The sequence below is a fragment of the Meriones unguiculatus genome, chromosome 3, assembly GCF_030254825.1.
Source record: "Meriones unguiculatus strain TT.TT164.6M chromosome 3, Bangor_MerUng_6.1, whole genome shotgun sequence".
In the NCBI taxonomy this organism is placed as follows: Eukaryota; Metazoa; Chordata; class Mammalia; order Rodentia; family Muridae; genus Meriones; species Meriones unguiculatus.
In genome coordinates this window covers 11766350-11789173 of record NC_083351.1, presented here as the reverse complement: position 1 = coordinate 11789173, position 22824 = coordinate 11766350, and the positions used below count along the sequence as shown (strand labels likewise).

Here is a 22824-nt window from a genome sequence, read left to right as displayed (position 1 = left end):
CATGAGTCAGAGAAGTAGGAAACCGTTCACTTACAGAACCAAACACAATTAGCTGCAGCAGCAGGAGTCACCCCAGAGGTTCAGGGAGCTCATCATGACCCAGGCAGCTTGGAGGGCGTCCAGGAGGAAGAGGAGTCGGACCCTTCACCCATGAGGTGAAGCTGCAGCAGCTTCTAGGTGGTAACACGGAAACTCTGCCTCAGGGTTTGAAGCAGCTAGCCGGGAGCAGGAGTGGCAGGCTCTGATCAAAGGGTCAGCATGGCAGCCAAGCTAACCCGAGTACCGACAGCAGGAAAGACGGAAAAGTGATGTTCAAAAAACGCACATGTCGGGCCGGGCATTGATGTCTTTCCAGGAAACGTCCTGCATGGATGTGAGAGAGAACAAAAGGAAGAAGGCAGCCCGGAGCACAGGTTACCACCACGTGGAAGCCTGAGCTTTGCCACATATCAGATCCGGGCAACCGTCCGAGGTCGCTTCTCTTTAGAAGCCCCTCCCATGACCCCATATATCCAATCCCCTCGCTGAACAGCAAAGGACACTGTCGCCAGGGAGACTGTGAGAACAGGACACATTAAAGGTGACAGGCAGGTGCCCAACATCCAGCCTCCCACCACCACCACCACAAGGCCAGCGCCCAGGCTGATCCTGGCGTGCCCTGTCACACCTCGGCACGGTTGCTCATTATTTTAGGCCATCCTCACAAGCAGGCAGCCTGGGGCTTAGTCAAACTCTTGCTTAAATTTTTATCGCCTTCATTTACTTGCTCACCAAAGGGCGCATGCGCGCTATAGCACGCTATGGAGGTCGGGAGACAGCTTGTAGGGACCAGTTCTGTCCCTCCATCATGTGGGATCCAGGGATTTGCCCTAAGGCAAGCACCTTTCCAACGAGTCATCTCACTCGTCCGTCCTTACCAAACTAGCAAAAGGGGTACGTGTTCCTTTCTGTGGCCACGAGCCCGGGACCCTCTGGAGTTGCTTCTTGGTCTAGAGTTGCCTGTAGACATCCTGTGTAAAGTAGGATGGAGCCCACAGGAAATGAAGTAGAAGAGGTGGCTGGAAAGAGCGGACCCAGTCACATTCAGTTAATAGGACAGGCCACTGTAAAACAAATGACCCCAGATCTCTTTCCCAAATGCAACTCTTGTTCTTCTAAAGGCCTAATGGCGTGACTCGGGATACAGCATCCCTTCACCTGGGATGCTCCATACTTAATACCCTAGGAGGGGTCCTTCAAAAGATGTGGAGGGAGGTGAACCCAGTCACCTCTGCCTTCTCTACCCTACCCCATTGGTGAGAATTGGTCATGTGGCTGTCCCTAAACACAAAGGGTGCTGGGAAATGTAGTCTTTAACTGGGCAGGCTGCAAATCCAGGGAATCTAAATCCTGGGCGGCCAGCCAGCCAGCCACCTCCATCTCTGTGCTGTAGATGGCTCACATGCAGATCTATAAGGCTAGTCTGTCCACCAATCTTTTTCATTTATATAAATTTTCAAATATATTCAATTTTCTCTCTTTGTTGCCAGTTAGGTTTTTTTATTAGTTCTTACAGAATCCCAAATAATGTGTTTTGAACATATCCACTCCCCAAGTCCTGCCAAATCCACTCTCCTTCCCTACCAATTCAATTTTGTGTGCCCCCCCCCCTTTTTTTCACCCATCAAGTCCAATTTGTACTTCCTATATATTCTTGGATATGCTGGCTTTCACAGAAGCACAGTAAGTTTACCACGGCCTACACTCTTAAAGAAAACTGTGCTGGGTTGTGGTGGCATGTGCCTTTAAGCCCAGCACTTTAATCTGCAGAGATAGGTGAAACTCTGAGTTCAAGGCCAGCCTGGTCTACAAACTGAGTTACAAGACAGCCAGGGCTACACAGAAAAACCCTATCCAAAGGAAGGAAGGAAGGAAGGAAGGAAGGAAGGAAGGAGGAAGGAAGGACCGTGCCTGACTTAAACGGGGCTGGGGACTCAAACCCAGGTTCTCATGGTTCTGCAGCCAAGCCTTCTTGCCAGCCCTCCAAATTTGTGACTTTGAAGGCAGCAAATGTTGGAACTCTTGTTACATTTTGCACAGCACCTAGTCCTAAGGTTGAGGCAAGGCCCTCTGCCCAGGGGACTCCCCAGAGCCTGCGAATGTGGGTTGAACGGATGAGTGAATGGCCCTGTGGTAGCTACTTTCACGTTGCTGTGAAGAAACGGTCAGTGCACTTATAGATGGAAGACTGTGGTTCTGGAGGGTACGAAAGTCCATCACAGCAGACCTGCAAGGCAGCAGGGGAGGGAATTTGAGAACTCACATCTCAGACAGGACCCAGATGTGGGGAGAGACTATGTGCACTCAAAGGCCACCCCAGTGACTACTTTCTCTAGCAAGGCTACACACCGTAATCCTCCTGCAGACAGTGCCAACCAAGTGGGGACCAAGTTCAAACATACCATCCCTTGGAAGACATCCTCATTCAAGCTGCTACCTGAAAGGACGGGAAGAGATAGTTTATTCTGGACCCAAATACGAGCGACAATAGTCTGGGAACTCAGGGTTAGGTTACCTCAAATTCCATGTTCCAATGAGGTAGCAATTTCATGGAATTTTTCCAGTCACAGAAGAAATAGAGCCATAAGACAAGGCACATTTCAAACACGCTGGCCAGTACATTAGGTAGGTGGGTTACAGAAACATGGAGAAAATCAACTATTGGCTTCAGATTCGACACATTCTTAGTCTTCTCATGAAGACTAGGGGTCTGTTCATCCATTCCAAACAATTTTTCTCACAGTCATAAAAGATGTCACAGGAGGGCAGTCCATGACTATCAAGGGGGCTAATGGTTTCCCAAGATGATGGGGCTTGACTTGTGACATTCCAGCCTCTCCAGATCACTGAGATTCTGGCCAGCCACTCAGCTTTGCCAGACCACAGGCTCTGACCAGGAATTCTCCATCACAGTTAACTGAGCCTGGGTGCCTGTTGTGGAGAGACCTCTGAACTGAGAGGATACAGCAAATTGACCCTGCTCCCATTCCTCATCCACACAGAAGCCAATAACTCAGCTGAAAGAACGTGACCAGGGTGAGGGGTGGACTCACTGAGGGTGGGTTTGCTGGGCTTAGACAGAAGGAGAGGGCTACAAGTGAGGTCATCTGTGGTTCTCCTGATGGAGTTACCAACGAGCCACTGCTGCTGTTCAATACAAATGGCAGCTTGATGGGGTTCAAGCTGACCCTTCAACTCCCTGCGCCTTTCTTAGTACATGAATGTGTGTTGATGTGTGTGTTGTCTATGTGTGTGTTGATGTGTGTATGTGTTGATTATGTGTGTTGATGTGTGTATGTTGATGCTGTGTTTGTGTGTTGATGTGTGTGTATTGGTGTGTGTATGTGTTGATTATGTACGTGTTGATGTGTGTGTTGGTGGGTGTGTCTGTGTTGATGTGTACTGGTACATACATGAATGCATTAGCCAGAGGTCAACCCCAGGCTCCTTGCTCAGGAGCCATCCACCTCCTTTTGGGAAACAGTCTCACTGGGCCCTGAGCTTGCCAGTTTGGGTAAGGGCTGGCCAGTGAGCCCCAGAGACCTGTCTTCCTCTGCCTCCCCAGCTCTGGGATGTGAGTGAGCGTCATATGCTCAGCTCTTTGACGTGAGCTCTGGGGATAGAACTGAGGCCTGCAGTCTTGCACACCAAGCACTTTCCTGGCCATGAGCCTCTTCTCCCCAGCCTGTCCCCATGGTATGGATTAGGCTAATAACTGCAAGTGAGGGGACTCAGGCAGAGATCTTGGAGTGACTTGCTGATGGTGGGGTGAAGGGACTGAGACAGGAAACAAGAGTTCACCAGCCCCGGAGCCCTGTCCTTGTCTCCTAAAGTGACAGGGGTTGGGGTCACCAGTGTGGCCTGCCTGGTGCCTTCCCCAAGCCAGCTGCCCCAGCTCTCTGGCCCTGTACAGGAAGAAGACAGAAAAGGCTGAGGCTGTGTCCCCGTGACCCCTGGACCACTAGCCCCAGCTGCAGGAGGAAGGCCATCAGGAAAACCCCTCCTTGCTGAAGCAGCCCTCATTCCAGGGGCCAGGTTTGCCAGGACTGTTCCAGCAAATGGCTCAACTCCCTCTGTTTTTTGTAATACACAATCTCAGACAAGTCTTGGAGTGGGGGCAATTTGTGTGGCATGAAAAACACAAAGTTCGGAGTGTAACCTCATAGCGTTTGCATTTCTAAATGAGAAAACAAGCAGCGGAGGGCGGCTGTCACTCCTTGGCTTGTTAACTCCCTTCCAGTCTGTAGCAGTCAGTGGACTGCCAGCCCAGAGGTCCACAGCAGAGTCAGAAAGAGATCCACCTAAGAACCAGGTCCAACTCCCAGCATGGAAGTGCCCCGTCATCTCTTACCTCTACAGAATGCAGAAGTTACATGACATGTCCTCAAGGAACCTTCCAGCAGTGGCAGAACATGGTTATTAAATTCGGGAGCCAAAGACTGACCAGCTGGCCTCAAATGCAACCATTTGAGCTCTGTGCTGGTTTAAATAAGAATGGCCCCCCACAGGTTCATAGATTTGAACACTTGCTCACCAGGATGTGGCCCTGTCTGAAAGGGTCAGAGGTGTGGCCTTGTTGGAGGAAGTGTGTGTCACTGGCAGTGAGCTTTGAGGTTTCAGGAGTCCATGCCAGGCCCCATGGTTCTCTCTCTCCCTGCTGCCTGCAGATCCAAATGTAGAACTCTTAGCTCCATCTCCAGCACTGTGTTTGCCTGCATGCTACCATGCTCCCTGCCTTGATTACAACAGACTAAACCACTGAAACCGTAAGCCAGCCCCAGCTAAATGCTTTCTTTTGTAAGAGTTGCCTCGGTCATGGTGTCTCTTCACGACAAAAGAATGGTGACTAAGATACTGCCCATAGCCGGAAGGAGTCTTCGGGAGAAGCTGGCTCAGCCGCCAGCCTCTGCCTCCTCCGAGCTTCTCTCTAACATCTCTGAGAGCTGGCCACCCATGTTTCTGTTTGGGTACCTCTGGTTTACTCCCTTGCATTGAGAAGAAGGCATCTATCCTATGCAGGGTCAGCCCACAGCTGTAAAACCTTCTGTAGACTCTAGTTTGCATCCATTCTCAAGGCAGGGGATGGTGGTTGAACGCTTCCCCTGCAAGGAGGAAGACTTGGCTTCCATCTCCAGCTTCTCCTAAAACGGAGGCTGGGAATTCCAGCAGTGGGGAGATGAAGGCAACAGGGCCAGGAGTTTAAGGCCTCAGCTTCCTAGGGCATTTGAAGCCAACCTGGGCTACAGAAGACACTGCCTGGAGCAAACAAACACTTTGAAGAAACCTCTGCTCAAAGGCACGCCCAGGAAAGCTTCGAGGGTTGTCCTTTGCATGCCAGCCCCAGCTGGGGACTGTGGTGACGTCATGGTGATGTCATCTCCCAGATCTTGCTTTCCTCCTCTGTGGAATGCAGGTGGTGTCACCTAACTCTCAGAGAGCTCCAGAGCTGGTCACTGAGCACAGTGCTGGTCGTGGCATTCGCTGCCCAGGTGGTGACAGGTACCAGGGTGTTTACTCTTCTCATCACCTTGTCACTACAATGTGATGGGGGCCTGTGACCTGTGGCCCAGGGAATAGTGCATGGGCATTACAGGTCACCCCTAAGCCCACTGGACCTGACCATTCCCTCGAAAAGGTCACCAGTGCTAGAGTCCCTCAAACATGACACGGGGGCAGTGTGGTGTTCTCCAAGAGATTTTTGGGAGGAGTTGGAACTAGATCAGATCCAATTCACAATCCTTATGCCCCTTTTCTGGTTACAATTGAGCAGATATCTCCTTTATGCTAAGCCCTTTGGAACTACTTTCTAGAAAAATCAGAATGAGTGCTATCCACACATGCACACGTGTTCACAGATGTTGGGTGGGGCTGTGTGGATTAATTGGTCCTGCAGCTGTGGACAAAGCAATCCTATGACCATTTTGGAACCACGCCTTGATGGCATCTGTGCTTCTGCCCACTCTCCTGCTCTCAGCTAATCTGCCAAGAAGAGCAGCCACCAGCCTCTGGCAAAGTCCCAGCAGGAGCCTGAGAGGTGGGCCTGTGCCACTCTGGGGCCAGAGCCCAGCCTTCTGCCATGAGGCCACATTAGTCCATCCACAACCAGGAAGCCTCGGCCCCGGGAGTGTGAGGACAGGTGCCCATTGACTACCTTCTGACTTTCCTCACGACATGTTTGGGGGCCCGATGGTGACACCAGTTAGTAAAGTACTGTCTGTAGCAAGAGGTGGCACCTCAACCAACAGAACTCTCTGGAGTCCTCCGCCCCTGCTACACTCATTGGCCAAGCCCAACAGTCCCTAGGTGCGAGCAATTTCATGTATACTTTTCAGTCCAAGGGAGAGGGAAAATGTCCATGCCACCAGGAAAACTAGAGCTTAACTGAGAGCCTAGCTTCCTGTCCTCTCCCACACATCTTCATCCAAGCTACAGTTCTCCTCTTTGATATCACCCAAAGGATGAGAGGTCACAAGGAAGCTGGTGGGTTGGTTTGGCGCACCCATGGGATCTTTTCTCTGAGAACATGGACTCATGTGTTCCCAGGGTAGCAGAACCTAAGGTGCCCCATTGTCACCCCCTAACAGTGTGGTCCATGTCAACATTTTGCCAGGGAGGGTCTGCAAGACTTCAGCAAACAACAGCATGCCATTCTTCAGACATAGATGGTGAGCTGGTCCTGCAGCTCAGTGCTACAACATTTGCACAGCAGCTGACAGGTCCAGTTACAATTACCAGCACCACAAGAATAAATAAAGACAACCTGATACACAGTGACACCACACGTTGCGACCAAAAGAGAGTGCCATCCGTACCTGACCCAGGAGGCTCTTACACAGATACAGAGCAGCCCAAATGACTCCAAAAACCAGGTAGGCTTGGAAGACTCACCAAGATGGAGTGTGGGATGTTCATCTTCATTGTCAACATGGCTGGATTCAGAATCACAGAGGAGACACAGCTCCAGAGAGATTTAACTTAGCAAACAAAATCCTCCCTGAATGTAGGCAGCACCGTGCCAAGGGCCGGAGCCACGGACTGAATGAAAAGGAGAAAGAGAGCTGAGCCCAGCCCCCATCTCTCTGTATCCTGACTGTGGGTGCTTGTGACCAGCTGCCTCCTGACCCTGCTCCTACCCTGCCCTCCCCACCATGACAGTCTGTGTCCTCACACTGGTAGCCAAGATAAGCCCTTCCTCCCTCAGGCTGCTTTTGTGCTTTGTCACAGTCAGGAGGAAGGTGACTAATTCAGACCAGTCATGATCTGGTGTGACGCTCGCACAAAATCAGAACCCCCAGAACGCGATGGGAAGATCAAAAGGAAATGGTGACATTCATGATCAACTGACATTCAGGAAAGGTCTTACAGAGGTTACCTGAGCAACAGTGATCTCTTCAACTGTGGGCTCAAGAAAAACTGTATATCCATATGTTATTTTTAAAAAAAGAAAGAGAAAGATAAAGAAAAAAAACCTGGTTAGATTTTTTACCTTACAGAACAAAAAAAAAAAAAGTGAAACTGAAACTATAAATCTTTAGGGGAAGAAATGTAAACGAAATCTCCCTAACCTTGGATTGAACAAAGATGTGTGTGTGACAGTCACAGCGTGACAGTCACAGCGTGATTGATGGAAAGAAAATATTGATAAATTCAGCTTCATCAAAATTCAAAACTTTTACACTTTAGGGGACATTGTTGAGGAGCTACAGTGACAAGTCACAGACCAGGAGAGGCTATTTGTAAATTATATGCTTGGTAATAGGCTTGTATACTGAATACATAAAAGCACAGACAGCCCCGCAAGACAAGCCACTGGAGAAAGGGTTGGAGAGGGCAGTTCATCAGAGAGACATTACACTGACGAGCCCAGCAAACGCAAGAAAATGCTCAGGGCCACCAGTGAGAGGCTTTCCTCAAAGGCAAAAGATGCCTCCGGCTAAAGATGCAGGCAGGCTGGATCCCTGGGGCTCACGCTGGTGATGGGAACTGGAAACTGTGGGCAGTGTGTTACAGAGAAGGAAACACACAAAGCAAGACCCAGGCAGCCTGTTCCAGGGAAACTGCCCAAGAAGAATGAAAATGTCAAGACATCCACGGGGGCAAGCATAGCTATGTTACTGGACATAGGCTGAAACTAGAAACACTCTAAATGCCCATCAACAAACAAACAATGAAATAATGTAGCAGATCCACACAGTGGAATACTACTAGGCAACAAAAAAGAAATGGCCACTTAGTTAACAGCAGGAGCAACCTTGAAAACATTCTGCTAAGTGAAAGAAACAGGGGAAACAGTATATATTCTCTGATTTACATGAGACAATGAGAAGATCAGAGGAAGGTAGACTTGTGCTTGCCTGAGGGTGGGTGGGATGTTAAGTGAAAATGGGCACAAGGAGATTTAGGGGATGATGAAATGCTCTGAAACTGGACTGAAGGCAGAGATAGCGCGATAGTTCTGTGGGTAAAGGTGCTTGCCAGCAAGGCTGATGAACTGAGTTCAATTCTCAGGTCCCACCTAGTGGAAGAAGAGAGCCCACTCCTGTTTTCTGACCTCCACACACAAAAATAAACAAATACAATGTAATTTAAAAATAGAAACTGTGTTACGGAGTTGTTGGATAATTCTGTACCTTTATTTAGGCCACCAAGGTATGGCTCAGCTGGTAAAATGCTTGCTGTGAAAGCCAGATGACCTAAGTTTGCTCTCCCAAACCCGGGTGGTGCGTTTCTGTGCTTACCACGTTTTTATAATGAGATGGGAGGCAGCCACAGGAAAGTGTCCAGAAGCTCAGGGACAGAGAGATGGGAGTATGAAGAATAGCAAGAAGGACAAGTGAGACCCTCCCTTGACAACATAGGAGAGACCTCTGACGTCTGCACGTGGTCCCCTCCCAACAGTCCAAAATCAAGTGAAAGCAAGCAAACAAACAAAACCCTACGGAGAGCAGTCCAGACGCCATTTTGGCCATCTCTCATTCCCTTGACCGACACCCTGCCTGCCACGTCACCACCAGTGCTGTGGACATGAAGCCTCGGCAGCAGCCAGTGAGGAAACAAGGATCTGCAATTACCACGCAGAGGCCCAGGTGAGCTTGCAGGTCATGACAGATGGCAGCTGACGTCTTGACTAGGATATTTCACGATGAACTGAATCAAGCAGATAAACCACTCCTGGGGCCCCCTGCCTCAGGAACAGCATGAACTAATATTGACTGGTCCCTTCCAGGTGTTGATTTTAGAGTCATTTGCTCCACAGCCATACCTAACCAATGCCTATTATCTCACAGAGGTCAGCAGAGCCAAAGTTTTGAGTAGATAGCTGAGTCCCCATTTTAAAGCACTGAGCACCAAGAGTCTGCGCCATAATTTGAAAGCTACTGAGAGCTACACTGGGACTTCCGCTCAGACAGTCTACTTGGAACTGTGGCCTTCTACGTCATTTGGCACCCAAACCACGGACCGTGGGAGACACTGAGGAGGGAGACAAGTCATGGCTGAGTTTGCAGGAGCTCCTCGTCTGATAGAGGAGTCAGGACAGCAGAGCCCTAAGGGCCAATCACATACACACGGCCCCTCACGGCTCTCCCTTCAGCCCCGCAGCTGCCAAAGCCTTTCTGTTCAGTTATGCTGTGAGCCGGAGTCGGGGGTTCACGCCGCCATCTGCAGCAGAGAGTGGCGAAATTGGACAGTAATGTGTTGGCGTTCAAACGCTTCGGCTGGAGCCCGGGTGAATTATGATGCCGTCCCGCTCTATCCCTCGGAACATCGTTCATAAGAGCCGTGTCTCAGAAGCACTTTGCCGAAGGAAATAGTAAATAATTGCCCAAGGGAACAAAGTGGGAGATGAAAGGCTTGAGTCTAGAAAGGAGGAAGGAGAATGCAGCTAGCTGTGCTGGTGTGATGGACTCTGTTGAGTCTCGGGGTGGAGGGTTGGGGTCCAGATGCTTTTGGCACCTTCTGGGAAGGAAGCCATAAGGTCGCCATGACCCTGGACTGGGCCACTGGTGAGGGGTCCCAGGGCCCCTTCTATTCATTCAGGCTGGATGAGCAGCCCTAACTCAGGTGTCCATGATCCACCCACTCTGAGCCCTCAAGGGTCCCTGTATTCCTCCCATAGACACTCATGTTCAGAGACTAGGGTACATGAGCCAAATTCCCCAGTGAAATAAGGGGGCCAGCTTTCCTGGGGCAGCATGCAGAGGGCCTAAGAATTAAAGCAACTGAACTGTGAGGGATGACACAGAACGCCTGGTGGCTGGGGGGTGGAGAGATGGGTGGATGGGTAAATGGATGAACAGATAATTGGGAGAGTGGGTGGATATGATGATAGATGAACAAATGGATAGGTCATTAATGAACAAACAACACGAGCTCCAGGCAAGATGCACCAGACTAGGGCATAGCATCAATTTCAACTCTAGAAACAACAGGTGCCAATCTGTTTACAGATCAAACAATCTTTACAATCAAACAAACAACTGTGCTTTCACTAGCATAGGTCCTTGTCTAGAAAATGATCTGCGTTAGGGCCGCCATTCCCCATCCAGCCCCTGCAGTAAGAAGGTGGTGATGGCCAGACAACAAATAATGGCGGGTGCTGCTGAAAAAGGCCAGCTGGCTGGAGACAGTAGTGCCTGACTGCAATTCCTGCACTGGAGACCAAGGCTGGAGAATAATGGATCTGAGGCTAGCCTGGGCTACATATTGAGTTATAGACAAGCCTGAGCTGCACAGCAATACTCAGAACGAGGAAGGGGAAAGGAGGGGAGGAGCCTGCTCTTCGACAAGTGACTAAACTGGTTGTCCAATCAGAACAACTCGCATAAGTTCATCAGCAGAGACAGGATGTGTGCGCGTGCGTGTGTGTGTGTGTGTGTGTGTGTGTGTGTGTGTGTGTGTGTCCTCATTTACTTCCCTGTTTCTAGCACCTGACATACAGCAGATGCTCAGCAAATGTCTGTTAAGTAAATAGATTCCTTTACTCCAAAGGCTCAGAGAGGCTTCTCTGAGTCACCTGCTCAGTCACATCACTACCGAGTGGTAAAATCAGAATTGGAACCCAAGTGGAACTGCACAAAGCTATTTTCCCTCCTGCCTCACATCTGAGCCCATTCAGGGAAAAAAAAAATCCCACTTTTCCATCTTTTTAGGGACGGAAACTCCAGGTCAGCCTGATAGGTCACCTGCCTTGGCAAACGCCCATCATAAGTTCAGTCAAGATGGTGTCTTGGTTTCCCAGTTCCTCCTTCTGCATCAGACTCTCCCACACCTCTGCACATGACTACACAGGAGAAACATGCATTTGAACCATGAGAAGGGGTTTTGTTGAGCTGGGTCACGTAGCTCTGGGGGACCAGTGTTTAAATCAGTGTTTAAACACAGCCATTATTAACAAAGTATATTAGCTTCCCAAGAAAGAACATTGACACTAAGAACAAAGCTGGTAAACACACAAAACCCATCCCCAGGGATCTGAGTCCTCCTGTACACTGCACAGCTGTTTATCCAGCTTTCCTAATGGCGTCTCCTGGACCCCTTGCCCAAACCCATGGGTAATGACATCACCTTGGCAAACTGGGATCAGTGACAGTGGGGGCATTTACATCAGGGAGATGGGCAAATGCTAGATGCCAGGACCTGCTTCAAGTATCTCCCCAGAGAGGATATCACTCTGGACGGGCAGGTTTTGGGTGGTTTATGCCACAGGATCTTATCACAAACTGGAGAGCACGATTTTAAGATTCTCCATTGTGGGCTCAGTTGGGAGAGTCCTTGCCTATAACCCTAGTGTTACAGATCTGAATCCAAGAAGGTTTTCGAGGGGCAGTTTTCAGGCTCTATGTTCCAGGGCAGAGAACTGGACTAGGAATATGCGCTTAGGTACAGAAATAGCCAGTGAGATGGCTTAGTGGTTAAAGGTGCTTGCTGCCAAATCTGATGACACAATTTCAATCCTCCAAACCCACAGTGGTAGAAAGAGAGAACCGACTCCTTCAGATTGCCTTCTGAGCTCTCCATGCATGCTGTGGCATGTGACCACACACACACAGACACAAGCACACAAACACACACACACACCATAAGTAAATAACTAACTGTAAGTTTTTAAAGAGAAATAGACATTAAAATGGTTCTCTACACATTCCTGAGAATCAAGTGGGATAGGGAGCTGAGGGAAAAGCTCAGAGAATGCTGGGCCATGAACCCCATGACTGTTCATAGGATATTACACTTACCTGCCTCTCCTGCAGTTGTTTGTTTGTTTGTTTGTTTGTTTTTCTTTTTTTAACATGCTCTGTTTGTTGTATGAATCCCAAGTGAATAGAGTCTCCCAGCCTTCCTGCACAAACCAGCTTCTTTCTATGTCTGTCTTGTCTCTGCCAGTCCCTTGGGTTCTCTCCACACTGGCTTCGAGCCCCAGCACCTCAGAAACTGGGCGTGGTGGCACACGCCTGTCATCCCAGCACTTGGCAGATGGAGGCAGAAGCATCAGAAGATCAAGGTGATCCTGGGCTAGACAGCAAGTCCGAAGACAGCCAGGGTGACATGAAGCTGTGTCTCAAATAAGCAAAACAAAACAAATAAACTAAAAGACTTTCCAGCAGGCCAGTAGAGAACTAAGACATCCTGGAGAGAATATCATCCCACAAAATCAGCCATCCTACTGGAACAGGACATGCATTATAGAGTGCAATGCTGGCTTTGGGCAGCGAGACTCTGTGGCGATGCTGCCCTGTGTGGGACAGGCCCTTGGTATACATCCCCTTTGAGGTTCTGGTGCCCTGTTTCTTAGCAGGGAGCCTCTATGACCACAGACTCTGCTCAGGCCTACATATGCCAGAGTTGGTCTCCTGCCTCTAATGAGCAGTTGGTACAAAGCCTGCAGTCAAGTCCTGGGGCCCTGCTGAGATGAAGTTGATTTGACTATGTCCGGCTGTCTATGCTGTCTACTCCTGAATCTGCTTTTAATAATATCTCTGAAATTCAGGAGAGTGGTTGTAACAGAGGCCCTTCTTGCCATACAAGAAATAAAAGCGTAGGACACCATCCCCAGCCAGTGAGCTCATCACTGCCCGCCAACCACACAGGAGGAGCTGGCATCCATTCTGCACTTCCTCTTCGTTTGAGCTACCCATCAGTAGAGTTTACCTGGATGCCATGCATGCTGCCAGACGCTGGACAGGCAAATCCCTCCTCACCCTTCACCTGCTACAGAAATAGATCATATTAACTCCCTGGAGGGGAGGAAGTCTCCCCTGTGTACCTGATGAGCCTCTGGCTGAAGACTCATGTCTGTGTATGGTACATATAGCTTGCTGGAAACAGAGATCCTGAAACAAAACTCAAAGAAGAACAGATATCAACAGGTAGGTTCAGACTGGCACTGGGAACAACGAAGAGGACAGAAACTATGTGATGGATCCAGGAAAGGTAGGGTTTGTGGGAGTAGTGGGAGGGAAGGACCACACAGGAAGAATGAGCCAGCATGGACAGAAGGGCACAGGGACAAGCACAGAGTGCCAAGAAGGAAGGGTCAAGGAGGGAGCCAGAAGGACTAGTGGGTCAGAGAATGGAAAGGTGGAGGCTGAGCATGAAGAATTGGTGGGGAAACAAGTGAAAGAGATAGAGGCCAGAGGGGCAAAGAAGCTGAGAAGAGTGGACAGAAGAGGGATGGGTGGGTGGGCGGTAAGTGGATGGGTATCGATAAACAAAGGAAGGGTGATGGGTAGATGGGGATGAGGGATGGGTGACTGAGTGAGTGAGCAACAAGTGGATTGGTGATGGATGAGTGATGAATGGATGGGTGATGGGTAGATGGATGATGAGTTGTTGGCGGTGACTGGTTGAGTGATGGGTAGATAGGTGTTGGGTAATGGGTAGGTGGATGATAAGTGATGGATTGAGTGGTAATAGGTGAAAGGGGAGTGGTAGGTTATGAATTGTCTTAGTTAAGGTTTGAGTGCTGTGAAGGGACACCAAGACCACAGCAGCCCTTCTAAAAGAAAACATTTAATTGGGTCTGGCTTACAGCTTCAGTTTCAGAGGTTCAACCATGGCAGGGAGCATGGTGGGTGCAGGCAGACATGGTGCTGGAGAAGGAGCTGAGAGCTCTACATCTTGATCCAGAAGCAGCAGGAACTGATCCACTAGGCTCAGCTTGTGCTTCTGAGACCTCAAAGCCTGTCCCCCGTACCACGCCTCCTCCAACAAGGCCACATGGTCTGTGATGCCACTCCCTATGAGGCTATGGAACCCATTTTCATTCAAACTCCCACATGAATGTTTAGTGGATGAATCCTAGGCGATGGTTAGATGTGGATGGATGATGGGTGGGTGGATGATGATATGACTGTTGATAGATGATGGATGGGCAGTAGTTAGGCGTCGGGTGGATGGATGAAAGAATTCTTGTGATCGGAGGATCACGGCTGGTGGACAGGTCATAGGTTATGATTAGATAGCTGGGGGATGGGAGATGACTGGGTGGGTAGATGAATGTGGTGTGATGGATGATGGGTAAATGGATGGTCGGATGACTGCTCTGTGATGGGTGGGTAGGCGGTAGATGATGGCCAATGGACAGATAGATGGCTAACAGGTAACGAGTCCCTGGCTGAGGGTGGATGAATGATGGTGGTGAGTTATAGCCGATGGGTGGGTGGATCATGTTTGACAGGTGGATGATGAAAAGTGGTGGGTGACACGTGAGATGGTTGCAGACAGTCACATGGTTGGAAATGAGAGTGAGTAAACGAATGGGAGAAGGAAGGAAGGCGAGGGCAGGTGACTCCATGAGCAGACAGCGAGCAGGTATGGCCCGAGTGGAGAGCAGAGGGTAATGGGATGGGTGAACGAGGAAAAGTGGGAGGCCTGAAGAGGGCCCTGTAGACACTGGAAGGCTAAAACCTAGGAAGGCGGATGCTACACGGTGGCCATGCAAGGGAGCGCGAGGGGTGCAGGCCAATGGGGTAAGCTGGCATGTGAGACGGTGGACAGGCTTGTGGGTGAAGAAAGGCTTTGCGACAGGACAAGTGGGCATGCGAAGTTATGGTGCTGACATATGAAGAGAAGGGAAAGGTAGAGAGAGAAAGTGTTGTAGAGATAGCCAAGGACGAGGCCCAGGCCCTCGTTGCCACAGTGGCGCAGCATAAAGTCCCCAGGTCAAAATGGAAGCCCCTCTACAGTGCCCAAGAAACCACTAGAGCCAGGACTTCCTGGGTGGCTTGGGGGACCAACAGTACACCTTTCTCCAGGAACACGAGTCTTGGGCAGCCTCGGAGGAGTCACTACCACAGAGCTAGGCAATGCCTGGATCTCCCGCAGCTCCTCTTCCCCTTCTACCTGTGGAGCAGCTTCCTGGCAAAGCTGGCTGCTGTGGAGCAGTGCGACCCGTGGCCATGCCCTTCTCTGTTCTTAGATGTAATTACTGTTATCCCAGATAATCACTTTGAAATCACTGTGTCGTTATGAACCTTTGTGCTACTTCACCCATTTGTTTATGAGCAGCCTGTCCTCGGGAGCTGAACTCGAAGCTTAGAAGGATCTCTCTCTCTCTCTCCCTTCCTCCCTCTCTCCTTCTCTTTCTCTCTCATGTGCACAAACTATCATGTACCGTGTTTGTCCTGGCCCTCTTGGCCACAGCTCTTATCAACATGGAGTCCAAAAACTACGACACACAGGCCCTCAGGTACCATGAACTCTGGTACCACAGTGGGCAGGATATTTATTCTCAGGTTCTGGGCAGGGCACAGATGGGAGAAGACATCTGAAATCCAGAGGAGAGGGGAAAAAATCAAGGTCAGGCCAGGGATGGAGAGCCCAAGCCAGGAGCCACATCAAGGATGCTTGTAGAGGCTGACCCAGCATGGACACTGTGGGCCCTACACTGGATGCTGGTGGAGGCCCTGGTCAGGTTCCTCCTCATGACCTGTAGAACTAGTCAGGTCTGGAGAACAGATCCAAGGTGAAGGGATGGAAGGAGCTGAACCTGGAAGGTTCTCTGGGACCTGTCAATCACATGACCTCACCAGAGATGCCAGTGAAGGTGAGGACAAATCCCACTCAAGAAGGGTCTGGCCTCCAACCCATGAGCAGTGGCATTTTCCTGGGAGGGCTAGACCTGCCCTGCCCTGCTCCTGGGGTCCTCCTGAGCTCTCTGGTCTAGGACACTGCTTTCCCACCCCCCTCCACCACCACCACCAACAACAACAACAGCAACAATAACAACCACCACCACCCACCCACTCCCCCACCCACCACCAACTCCCCACCCTCCATCCCCCACCCCCCACCCCCCACCTCCGTGACAAGCTGCCATCTGTCTCCTGGCCTGAATTGCAAAGCAGCTGAGGGGGGTGACTCCGCCTCTGTGAGCCCGGGTTCCCTCAGCTCAGAGTGGAGACCTGATGACACACTCACCCAGGGTGGCTGGGAGGACTCCAGGTGCACAGGACTGGCAGTGACAGAAAAGCCATCGCTCAATAAATGACACCGGGGATGGTACACCAGGTGCCTCCCCCACCTGCTGGCTATTACCCCTGAGACTTCCCTCCTGCTGCACCAGAGCTTGGGCCACTGGCCCTCCAAACTCCCACTGGTTTCTATTTGGCTCCACTTGTCCCGCAATCCACCATGCATATTGGGTAAGGGCTGGCATTCCAACTGACCAGAGGGAGGGGGAGGCCAGAGGTTCAGGCAGAGGTCAAAGGCAGAGGGACCACTGGAGGAGGTGAGCCAGGATTGTCTGACCTGGAAGACACTCCTGGAGCTGGGCTCTGCCCAGAGGCTACACTAGGAGACTCAGAGCATCGTGGGCTGTCTCGCCCTCCAAGTTCCCACGTGCCGCCATCTCCACGCTGGCTGCCCCTCGGATTCCAGCCTCACATCTGTACCGCTAGGCAGGCCTCTGGAGGGTGGGAGTGGTGATTAGTGTTCAGGACTGGGGAGAACGGAGGCACTGCAGCTCGTTCGCTACCAACTGGAACTTCCAGGGCGACCCCTCATCCTTCCTCTCCCATCTCATCCAGCCCAGTGGGCACTGCTTTCTCTTGGGCTGATCCTGACTCCTGGGCATCTTGGCTCTGTTCCCTGGAGGTTATATAAGAAGAACACGGGAGGCCCACAGTGGCTGTGGGAAAAGATGCCAAGATAAGGTCCAGGCTTCGGCTCTCCTGCAGGAATCATCGGCTTCAGACCTATCCAAATTCAATTAGCCTAGGTATCTACCAAGATCTAAACTCACAGCAAGCACGGCCCTGGGGGTGAGAGAGCAGGGACACCACTCCTCAAACTACAAAACCTGACTTAGTGAGTAACCGGGCTCAGAGAAGCAGAGAAACGCACCCAAGATCACACAGCTTGCTGGACAGCGACTCTGACCCAAGCCTGTGACCACAATGAGCTTTGCCATTGTCGTGCTGCCTGTCACTTCCAGTCACTCCTTGGTGCAGTGACCACTCTTAGCATTTCAAGCAGGACTTTACACTTATCTTATTCACAAGACTTGGAGGTACCAAGGATCAGGAGTGCCGGGAAACACTCATTTCAGACTCCAAGTTCCTTGGGGTTGAGACTGAAACCGTCTCCTCCATCAGACTGGGAGTCTCTGGAGCCTCCTCCATCAGACTGAAATTCTTTTATTCCTGGGCTTTCTTATTGGCCCTCCATCTGTCAGCTACATCCTTGCTGGCTCCCTTCTCCTCTCGGTAGATGGCCCAGCCACTGTCCCTTCCCCAGTCCCCTCCCATGGCTCTGTCTCCTCCTGGCAAAGAGCAAATCCATCATGTCTTTAACAGATACCTTTCAAGACTCACTGTCTTCCTGATGACAGGAACAACAAGGGGGAGAAGGGACAGAGGGACACCTCAGCTGACCCCTCCCATTGCAGGATGGTACCCACCCCTGGACAAAATAGAGAGGTTTCCTACATCTGCTCCATCCATAAAAGCATCAAAGCCCTTGCTCTTTGTGCATCATGACCTCTTAGTGCAAGTTCCCCCCAGGTCTCCAACACCAGTGACCCGAAATTCCCCCATCTGTGACATCCCACCCTTCCCACCTGGAGGATGGCCACTGAAGATGAGTAAAGCTGTGTCCATGTTGAACCCCCACCAGCCGGGATACCAGCATTCCAACCCTGAGGCTAGACACTCCAGACAGACTGGGCAGAGCCCAGGGTCCCGTCACTGTCATCTGCCTGGTCTTTCTGGGACTTTGTAGTCAGACATATTTAGATTCTAATCTCGCTCCCGGCATTTATGAAAACACAAACCGCTTGTGACCCCTGACCTGCAGTCCTGCTTCCAGAATCAATCCTCGGATAGAAAGGCACCATTACCCAGGGACCTTCACACCGCTGTGGAGGCATTGTAAGAGCAGAAACCTTGAAATCACTCAAGCATGCATCAAAGGGAGACAGGCTGAATACACAGGGTACCACACCACAGAAACTAGAGGGCCATTAACAGGAAAAACTCGCACCGGTCTTGTTGACCTGAAATCTCCAGAGTGGAGTGGGTAATGTTGCAGGCATTGCACAGGGGGAGCGATTAGGGGGAGGGGAGGGTGCTGCCACAGTGACAGACCCTCGTGTCTCTCCATCATGTGTGCATATGTCCTTGTGTATCTATATCTGGCTCTTGGTTATCTGAGGGAGAGGAACAGTGTGGGGACAGACAAGGCAAAGAAGGAATGACAACATCTTAGATGGCAGTGACGTTTAACTTGCTCCCATGAGTATGTATCTATGAAGCAAAGACATGACACTGTGAAAACTTCATCTCTGGCGGGAATGGCTCAATTGTAAAGTGACTGCCAGGCCCCTGGGTTCCATCCCTAGCACCCAATAAACAGGGCATGGAAGCACCTATCTCTAATCCAAGCACTCCAGGAATGGAGGCAGGAGAATCAGAAGTTCAAGGTCATCCTCAGCTATAAGAGGCTACGTCTCAAAAAATATGTAAATAAAAACAATTTTAAAAAACTAAATAAAACTCCCATCTCAGCATGAGTGCCGGTGTCTCCTGTCTTGTAGGCTCACTGTGAGGATCAAGTCAGAGTAGTTCTCAACAACGGAGCATAGGGAGGAGAGAAGGGGAGCCTTCACCTCTGCAGCTGGCACTAACTCTTGTCAATAGGGTTCTACCTGCATACACCCAAGGAGGTCACCCATCCTCTGTCTTCCCTAGCATCTGAGAATGCTAGTTTCCTTCCATTGCTCTGTGCCATGAACAACCTTTACAAATGCTCTCCTTTTCTCTGAGCTTCCTTTCTCCCTCTTGGGGAAAAAAAAAAAAAAGCCAGTGTCTCCCTGGACTCCCAGAGAGCCCAGCATGCCAGCAGACCAGCCTGGGCAGGGCTTCTTGGGAGGCCCTGGATGGGGAGTGGGTGTGGGCAAGGCAGAGGCTGGGAGCTCTGGCCTGCCCTGCAAAGTTCACCTGCTATGTCTGAAGCCAGCAGAGGAATCTAAAGCTGTCTGCAAACACAGCTTGAGCAGCGCTGTCCCTTGGGAACTAGGGTTAAAGTCTGGGCTTCTGCACCAGAGAGCAAGAGATTTGCTGGATTCGAACAGAAGGAGGAGGAGGGTGAGGGAAGAGGGGCATAGATGGGAGAAAGGAGGGGAAGAGGGAGAGGGGGAAGGTAAAAGAAGGGAAGAAGAAAGATGAAGAGGAGGGAGGAGAAGAGGGAGGAGGGGGAAAGAGAAAGGAAAAATGGCAGGAATAGAGGAGGTAGGGCAAAGGCAAGAAGAGACTGGGGAAAGGGAGGAGGAAGGGGGGGAGGATTAAAAGGATGGGAGCAACTAGAGGGGAAAGGGGGAAGAGGAGTGGAAAGGGAAAGACCCAAGAAGGAAGAGGGGCATGGAGGAGAAATAAAAGGAGATGGAAGGGAAGGAAAAAGATGAAAAAGGTGGAAAAGACAATGAGGGAGAAAGAAGGGAGAAAGAGATGGAGGAGGAGGAAAATGGAAGGAAAGGAAGGAATAGATAGGAGAGGAGGAGATGGAGGAAGAACAGAGAAAATGTGGTATGGGGAGAGGGACTGCAGAGGTGGGGGGAGGGACTGGAGAGATGGAGGAAGGCCCCTCCTCCTGTCTTATTCCTGGAGAAAGACATAAAGAGCATCCTAATTCCTGGAGACCAGGGAGGCCGGTGGCACGTTAGGGAGGAGCTGACTTGCCTCTGAGCTGGCTTGGATCCTGTCTGCCTGTGGAGGCTCATGGGACACAGGCTGACTGACGACAGGCGGGTGCACTGCCTGGAGGTGTGGGGCTACCTTGGACTTGCCCACCCCCACAGAGGGAAGGGAGGGCACTCCAAGTCTGCCTGGATGGAGCTTATGCTGACTTGACTGAGCTCCACTGGAATTGTGTGAGATTACATTTCCTGCCCTCGGGCAGAAAGGGAGTCGGAGACAGAAATTCAAACTCCCGGGTAGCAAGATGAAGTCACAACGCTCGACACACCAGAGTGGCAGGAACACTCACGCTGACTAGATTCAAAGACCCCAGATGAGAAAAAGATGAAAAGAGCCTGAGGGGGTAGGAGGGGCCTGGACACAGCCACCCACAAAACTTCCTGCCGCCCCACATACAGGACACCCAGGATCCCGCAGTGAGGACAGGGTCGGGGAGCAGGGTGGCAGCGTTTGGCACCCCTCACCCACTCCTGGATGGCTTCTCTTCCCAAGTCTGAGTTGTACACTAGAGGAGTCTGAGTTGGGGTGGGGAGAAGAGCACAGGAAAGTTACAACCACAAAGAGTCCTGCGGATCCCCGAGACCTGGAACAGAGGGACTGGGCCTCATCCGAGAGCCTCCCAGGCACACTGTGGGGCATGGAGCTGGTCACTCTCTGTGGTGGCAGGCATCCTGTGCCTTGTAAGGCTTAGCAGCCTCCTGGCTTCAACCCACAAGACATCCCTACATCTTATTCCTGACTCTAGGACACACACACACACAAAATGTCTCCGCCACTGTCAGAGGCCTCCTGAGGCTCCAAGGGTGTCCTGCCTTCATGCTGCTATCTGAAGGTTCTCCAGGCCCAGTTGTGATGCATGGGCGGGCACACTTGTCTCTGCCAGCACTGGTGAGGATGCGCCCACCTGGTCTGGACATCTGTGGTGATGCCTAATCCTATCAGCTTGGCAGGATTTTAGAATCACCATGGAAACAAACCTCTGGGCGTGCCTGAGAGGGAGTTTCTAAATGAAGCTGACTGAGATGGGAAGACTCACCCTGGATGGGGTGGCGCCATCCCAGGGATGGGGGTCCAAGACTGAATAAAAAGGCGGAAGCCAGCTGAGCACCAGCATCCGTCTCTCTCTGCTTCCTGGCTGTAGACCCAATTCGACCAGCCACCTCACATCCCTGCTACCACACCTTCCGGCAGTGATGGACTGTGAATCCTCAAACTGTGAGCCAGAATAAACTCTCCCTCCCTCTAGCTGCTTTTGTCAGGTATTTTGTTACAGAAATAATGAAACTGACCAATGAATTCATCCCAAGGTCCTTACATGCAATGGAGTAGTGTCAGACTGGGGCCTGGACCCAGAGGGACAGAAGTGCTTAGGGAAAGAGGAGACAGCTACAAAAGCAGGTATCTCAACCTGGTTGGGGGATGCAAAACAACACCTGGGTCGGGATGCCTGTGGCCTCTCAGCCTATGTGAGTGGTCCTGATAAGGGAGACAGATACCAAAGCAGACCTTGACCAGGGCTGAGACAGTGGGCAGAGACCTTGAGCTGTGTCGAGAGAATGCCAGAGAAGCAGGAATTCTAAGGGAGCAAGCCTGTGCATAACCACACTGCTGATGAGAGCAGAGGAGAATGGGGTGGGTAAGGGGCACAGGAGCCCCCGAGGCCTCTACCCAGATACCCCCTCAATATCTAGGACACACCAGGGCCTCAAGCCCAACATAGACTCAAAGACCTCCCTCCTCTGCCCCAAGCCTTCCCCAACTATCATTTCCCCAGCTCAGAAGAACTGCCATCCACCCTGGGCCCCACAGCAACAAGGCCAGGAGCCCATGGGTTCCTCCTCTCCCTGTGTTCTTCCGGGCACCTGGGTTCTCCCCGTGCCTCTTCCTCTCTGTGTGCCTAGCCCGTCTCCAGGACCCTGCACACCTCCCACCTCCCTCCAGAGATCTGAGGCAACTGCTCCATTACACCTGACCTATTAGCTGTGATGTGGAACTAGGTTTTCAGTCCTTCCCAATTTTCTTATCTTTGAAATTAGCATAGTTATAGTATGACCTGTAGCTATTGGAACAATTCAATGAGCTATCACGGAGTCGCCCTTGGCCCTGAGCCTCCGCTGCAATAAACGAATAAGTGATTTGACAACGTGAGCTCCTCATCAGTACCCCCTCCCCTCCTCATGTTCTGGCTTTGCAAACCCCAAGCTTGACCTTCAGCTCCAGTGTCAAGGCACCCCCTTTCCCCACAACCAGCTCTGCAAGTGCTTGTCCCTGTCATTAAGTGCTGAGTGACAAATGATCACCACACAGCACTGGCTTGAAACCAGAAGTCCTGCCTGCCATGATGAGCTGTGAGTTAGGACAAAGAAAAGGCTGCCCAGGTCTCCCGTTGTTCTTGTTGCCATGTCCTGGCCACAGCTGTCTCCAGGCTTGATCAGAGCTGAAAGGGCAGCTTCTAAGATGGCTCATTCATGTAGCCTTTGGTAAGAGGCCACAGAGCTCCATTGACTGTTGCCAGGAGGCCTCGGTTTCCTCCACAGTCCTTCCACAAAGTGGTTTAGCATGGAGGCTGGCTCCCTTGGAGTCACTGATCCAA

General features: G+C 51.1%; 1 long non-coding RNA gene across 15 annotated transcripts in view; it reads right to left on the bottom strand.

Moving 5' to 3' along the window:
- Positions 1-7188, bottom strand: part of LOC110545244 (uncharacterized) — a 37211-nt gene extending 30023 nt beyond the window's left edge. For 5 of the 15 annotated variants that reach the window (XR_009590521.1, XR_009590522.1, XR_009590530.1 and 2 more), the window contains exons 1-3: positions 6928-7188; positions 4574-4700; positions 35-2476 (exon numbers count right to left, since the gene is read on the bottom strand). This is a non-coding gene — a long non-coding RNA (uncharacterized LOC110545244). Of the gene's footprint in view, positions 1-34; positions 2477-4390; positions 4549-4573; positions 4701-6927 lie in introns of those variants that run through there. The other 10 variants (XR_009590525.1, XR_009590535.1, XR_009590528.1 and 7 more) reach the window with 10 other exon arrangements.
- Between the last annotated feature and the right edge of the window lie 15636 nt (positions 7189-22824).